The sequence below is a fragment of the Trichechus manatus genome, unplaced genomic scaffold (genome assembly GCF_000243295.1).
Source record: "Trichechus manatus latirostris isolate Lorelei unplaced genomic scaffold, TriManLat1.0 scaffold00127, whole genome shotgun sequence".
Classification (NCBI taxonomy): domain Eukaryota; kingdom Metazoa; phylum Chordata; class Mammalia; order Sirenia; family Trichechidae; genus Trichechus; species Trichechus manatus.
In genome coordinates, this window is record NW_004444063.1 from 6268895 (window position 1) to 6274894 (window position 6000).

The 6000-nt window shown below is 39.9% G+C and overlaps 1 protein-coding gene across 4 annotated transcripts in view; it reads right to left on the minus strand.

The window, feature by feature from the left end:
- The window catches only part of RAD50 (RAD50 double strand break repair protein), a 101737-nt gene that overhangs the window by 26873 nt on the left and 68864 nt on the right, over positions 1–6000 (minus strand). The window lies entirely within an intron of this gene.

The window sequence follows — 6000 nt, forward strand, 5'->3', positions numbered from 1 at the left end:
TTTGGTTAGCAGCCGAGCGCTTAACCACTGTGCAACCAGGGCTGCAGAGCTGCTGATAGGTAGTGCTAATTCTGCCTTACTCAGAATCATGTTACACTCAACAGAGTGAGAAGGACTCTTCAGGTCTGGACTAATCTGATCTGGGAGGTCCATTCCATCCACAGTTACAGGTGGGACACCTCCTACAGCCCAGCTTTTACAGCTGTTTCGTGACCGTGAGCTAAAGAAAAGGTCTCCTGTTTGATGGGGATTCCCACAATAAAAGATCTGAGTGTATATCTTTGTGTATTTATTTACTTATAAAGTATTAAAGTATTTTAAAAAAATACTATGGTCATTATAAAATATAAACACACAAAACAGAAATTTTAAATGAAATAAAAATATAACTAGACATTCTAATATTTTATACCTATATCTCAAGGGCTCATCTTGCATACGAACACCACTTTGGAGCCTACTGATCTAAAAGATCCCAAGAGAGCAATACTACTATCAAAGTCTCCCCGCTTATTTTTTCCCTAGTTTTATCTGTCTCCTAACATGTGCCAAGACTGTCAGATACTGGAAGTATATGGCAGACATGATCTCTGCCTTCAAGTTGACAAATAAACACATAAGGCTGGAAGAGCCATGAGAGTAGTATGCATCTATGTACTTTTTTTTTTTAATTGTACTTTAGATGAAGGTTTACAGAACAAACTAGCTTCTCATTAAACAGTTGGTACACATATTGTGTTATGACATTGGTTAACAACCCCATGACATGTCAACACTCTCCCTTCTCGAACCTGGGTTCCCTATTATCAGCTTTCCTGTCCCCTCCCACCTTCTAGTCCTTGTCCCTGGGCTGATGTGCCCCTTTAGTCTCGTTTTGTTTTATGGGTCTGCCTAATCATTGGCTAAAGGGTGAACCTCAGGAGTGACTTCATTACTGAGCTAAAAGGGTGTCCGGGGGTCATACTCTTGGGATTTCTCCAGTCTCTGTCAGGCCTAAGTCTGGTCTTTTTTTGTGAGTTAGAATTTTGTTTTACATTTTTCTCCAGCTCTGTCTGGGACCCTCTATTGTGATCCCTGTCAGAGCAGTCACTGGTGGTAGCCGAGCACCATCTAATTGTACTGGACTTAGTCTGGTGGAGGCTGTGGTAGTTGTGGTCCATTAGTCCTTTGGACTAATCTTTCCCTTGTGTCTTTAGTTTTCTTCATTCTCCCCTGTTCCCGAGGGGGTGAGACCAGTGGAGTATCTTAGATGGCCACTAACAGGCTTTTAAGACCCCAGACGCTACTCACCAAAGTAGAATGTAGAACATTTTCTTTATAAACTATGTTATGCCAATTGAGCTAGATGTTCCCCGAGACTATGGTCCCCCCAGCCCTCAACATCTATATACTTCTTGACACTTTCCTGGCCATTCTACAGAATTAAAATTTTAAAAATCTGACTGTTCTTGCTGAGTAGTTTTATGCTTAAAAAGAGATCAAACCACTTCGTGGCAACAATACGGTAATTTTCAGTAGTTTTCCTGGAGATTATAATGGACAAATTTGTCAAGAGATAAACATTAGGAAGTAATTTATAAATTGAATCTGGAATTAGGGAGAGAAAAAAAAAAACATCTTCCTACAGAAACAATGGTGGTTTGGTCACAAAAGCCTGTGTGTAGAAAACACTTGCTAGAAAACTCATCCTAAGTTCAAGGACAAGATTTTTCAGAGTAAGCTGCGACTGTCCTGCAGTAGCCCTTGCAGCTGAGGTAAACTCAGGGATGTGGGCAGCAGGAGGGAGGGCCAGATCTTTGGCAATATCTTGTTGCCAACAGTAATAGCAGAATGACCAGGGAGAAAGCATTTGGGAGTGGGAGTGATGAAGGAAGCCAAAGACTTCTCTCATGTGCTCAATGTTCATATCGAACCCTGCCTATCTATTAATCACTATTTTGAGAGGTTTTTTTTGTTTTAACTGTTCATGGAAATAATAATATAAACAGACACACACCTATGAAAAGCATTATTATAAGCAGTTAAAGGTAACTAAAATAATAGTTGTAAAAACAAAAATTTTTGTTGCCGAAGCTACCTAATGTGCCACTGCAGTTGCTGTGACTCTTCAAGGTTCTTCCATGGGACTATGCTTGTTCTTCCTTATTAGGAGGAATGGAATGTGCCATTGCCTGCTGTCATCTGCTATTATACAATACTTGAGTTTGCTTTTATGACTACACCAAAGGACTCTCCAAAGTACCATCCTATTTTTAGGTGAGACTGATTTTTCGCATGAACTATCATTGTTTCTGGTCTGTTTGTCTGGTCACTAAAAGCTAGATATTTTTCTTTTTGTTAGCTTCTATTATACTTACTTTAATTTTGAAAGGCAGTATATAGTATGATAGTTAAAGAGCAAAGACTGTGAAGTCAGGTATTCTTGGCTCAAATCCCAGCTTTACCACTTTCAAATTGGATTACTTTGGGCAAATTAGTCTAACTTTTCTGAGTCTCAGTTTGTCAATATAATGGTGGTAATAATACTACCTTATCATTTTAAGGAGCCTTGGTGGCACAGTGGTTAAGCACTTGGCTGCTAACCCAAAGGTCTGTGGTTCAAACCCACCAGATGCTCCGTGGGAGAAAGATGTGGTAGTCTGCTTCTGTAAAGATAACAGCCTTGGGAATTCTAAGAGGCAGTTCTACCCTATCCTATAAGATTGCTATGAATTGGCACTGACTTTAAGGCAATGGGTTTTGAGCTCTTGGGGTGCAGTGGTTAAGCACTCAGCTGCTAACTGAAAGGTCAATGGTTCAAACCCACAAGCCACTCCATGGGAGAAATATGTGACAGTCTACTCCTGTAAAGATTTACAACCTTGGAAAGCCTACAGGGCAGTTCTACTCTGTCCTATAGGGTCACTATGAGTCGGAATTGACTTCATGACAATGTGTTATCATCCTTTTTCTTTTAAACTGTGCTTTAAGTGAAAGTTTACAGTTCAAGTTAGTTTCTCATACAAAAATTTATACACACATTGTTATGTGATCCTAGTTGCTCTCCATATAATGTGACAGCACACTCCTCCTTTCCACCCCAGATTTCCCATGTCCATTCAACCAGCTCCTGTCTCTTTTTGCCTTCTCATCTCAACTCCAGACAGGAGCTGCCCATTTAGTCTCATATATCTACTTGAGCTAAGAAGCACTCTCTTCATGAGTATCACTTTATGTCTTATACTCCAGTCTAACCTTTGTCTGAAGAGTTGGCTTCGGGAATGGTTTCAGTTCTGGGCTAACAGACAGTCTGGGGGCCATGTCTTCCGGGGTCACTCCAGTCTCAGTCAGACCCTTAAGTCTGGTCTTTTTACTAGAATTTGAGTTCTGCACTCCACTTATCTCCTGCTCCATCAGGGACTCTCTGTTGTGTGACTTGTCAATTCAGTAATTGGTGGCAGCCAGGCACCATCTAGTTCTTCTGGTCTCAGGCTGATGCAGTCTCTGGTTTATGTGGCCGTTATGTCTCTTGGGCTAATATTTTCCTTGTACCTTTGGTGTTCTTCATTCTCTTTTGCTCCAGGTAGGTTGGATTGATACTTCTTAGATGGCTAACTTTTAAGACCTCGGACGGCACTCACCAAGATGGGATGCAGAATATTTTCTTAAAAAACTTTGTTACGCCAGTTAACCTAGATGGCCCCTGAAACCATGGTCCCCAGACCCCTGCTCCTGCTAGTCTGTCCCTTGAAGTGTTTGGCTGTATTCAGGAAACTTCTTAACTTTTGGTTTAGTCCAGTTGTGCTGACCTCTCCTGTAGTGTGTGTTGTCCTTCCCTTCACCTAAGATAATTTCTTATCCACTATCTAGTTAGTGAATACCCCTCTTCCTCCCTCCCCACCCTCAGAACCATCAAAGAATGTTTTCTTCTGTGTTTAAACCTTTTCTTGAGTTCTTATAATAGCGGTCTCATACAATATTTGTCCTTTTGTGACTAATTTCATTCAGCATAATAACTTCCCGATTCATCCATGTTATGTTTCACAGCTTCATTGTTGTTCTTTATCGCTGTGTAGTATTCCACTGTGTGAATGTACCGTAATTTGTTTAGCCATTCGTCTGTTGATGGGCATCTAGGTTGTTTCCATCTTTTTGCTATCGTGAACAGTGCTGCAATGAACATGGGTGCGCATATATCTATTTGTGTGATGGCTCTTATTTCACGAGAATATATTCCAAGGAGTGGGACTGCTAGATCTATGGTACTTCTATTTCTAGTTTTTTAAGGAAGCACGCCAAATCGATTTCCAAAGTGGTTGTACCATCTTACATTCCCACCAACACTGTATAAGTGTTTCAGTCTCTCCACAACCTCTCCAACATTAATTATTTTGTGTTTTTTGGATTAATGCTAGCCTTGTTGGGGTGAGATGGTATCTCACGGTAGTTTTGATTTGCATTTCTCTAATGGCTAATGATCATGAGCATTTCCTCATGTATCTGTTAGCTGCCTGAATGTCTTCTTTGGTGAAATGCCTGTTCATATCCTTTGCCCATTTTTAAATTGGGTTATTTGTCTTTTTGTTGTTGAGGTTTGCAGTATCTTGTAGACTTTAGAGATTAGATGCTGACTAGATTTGTCACAGCCAAATTTTTTTTCCCAGTCTGTAGGATGTCTTTTTACTCTTTTGGTGAAGTCTTCTGATGAGTCTAAGTGTCTGATTTTTAGGAACTCCCAGTTATCTAGTTTCTCTTCTGGTGTTTGTGCATTATTACTTATGGTTTGTATTCTGTTTATGCCATGTATTAGGGCTTCTAGCATTGTCCCTATTTTTAATGCCACGATCTTTACTGTTTGATTTTGTATTTAGGTCTCTGATCCATTTTGAATTAGCTTTTGTGCGTAGTGTGAAGTACTGCTCTTGGTTCATTTCTTTGCAGGCGGATATCCAGTTATGCCAGCACTGCTTGTTAAAGAGACTGTCTTTTCCCCAATTAACAGACTTCGGGCCTTTGTCAAATATTAGCTGCTCATAAGTGGATGAATTTATGTCTGGATTCTCAATTCTGTTCCATTGGTCTATGTATCTGTTGACGTACCAGTACCAGACTGTTTTGACTACTGTGGCAGTATAACAGGTTCTAAAATTAGGTAGTGTGAGGCCTCCCACTTTGTTCTTCTTCTTCAGTAATGCTTTACTTATCCGGGGCCTCTTCCCTTTCCATATGAAGTTGGTGATTTGTTTCTCCATCTCATTAAAAAAATACCATTGGAATTTGGATGGGGATTGCACTGTATCTGTAGATTGCTTTGGGTAGAACTGACATTTTCACAATGTTGAGTCCTCCTACCCATGAACAAGGCATGTTTTTCTACTTGTGTAGGACTCTTTTGGTTTCTTGCAGTAGTGTCTTGTAATTTTCTTTGTATAGGTCTTTTACATCTCTGGTTAGATTTATTCCCAAGTATTTTATCTTCTTGGGGGCTATTGTAAATGGTGTTGATTTGATGACTTCCTCTTGGAAGTTCCCTTTGTCGGTGTAGAGGAATCCAACTGATTTTTGAATGTTTATCTTGTATACTGGTACTTTGCTGAAATCTGTTAGTTCCAATAGTTTTCTTGTGGATTCCTTGGGGTTTTCTGTGTATAAGATCATATCATCGGCAAATAGAGATACTTTGACTTCCTCCTTCCAATTTGGATGCCCTTTATTTCTTTTTCTAGCCTAATTGCTCTGGCTAGGACCTCCAGCATAATGTTGAATAAGAGTGGTGATAAAGGGCATCCTTGTCTGGTTCCCGTTCTCAAGGGCAATGCTTTCAGACTCTCTCCATTTAGGATGATGTTGGCTGTTGGCTTTGTATAAATGCCCTTAATTATGTTTAGGAATTTCCCTTCTATTTGTATTTTGCTGAGATTTTTTATCATGAATGGGTGTTGGACTTTGTCAAATGCCTTTTCTGCATCAACTGATAAGATCATGTGGTTCTTGTCTTTTTATTTATGTGATGGATTACAT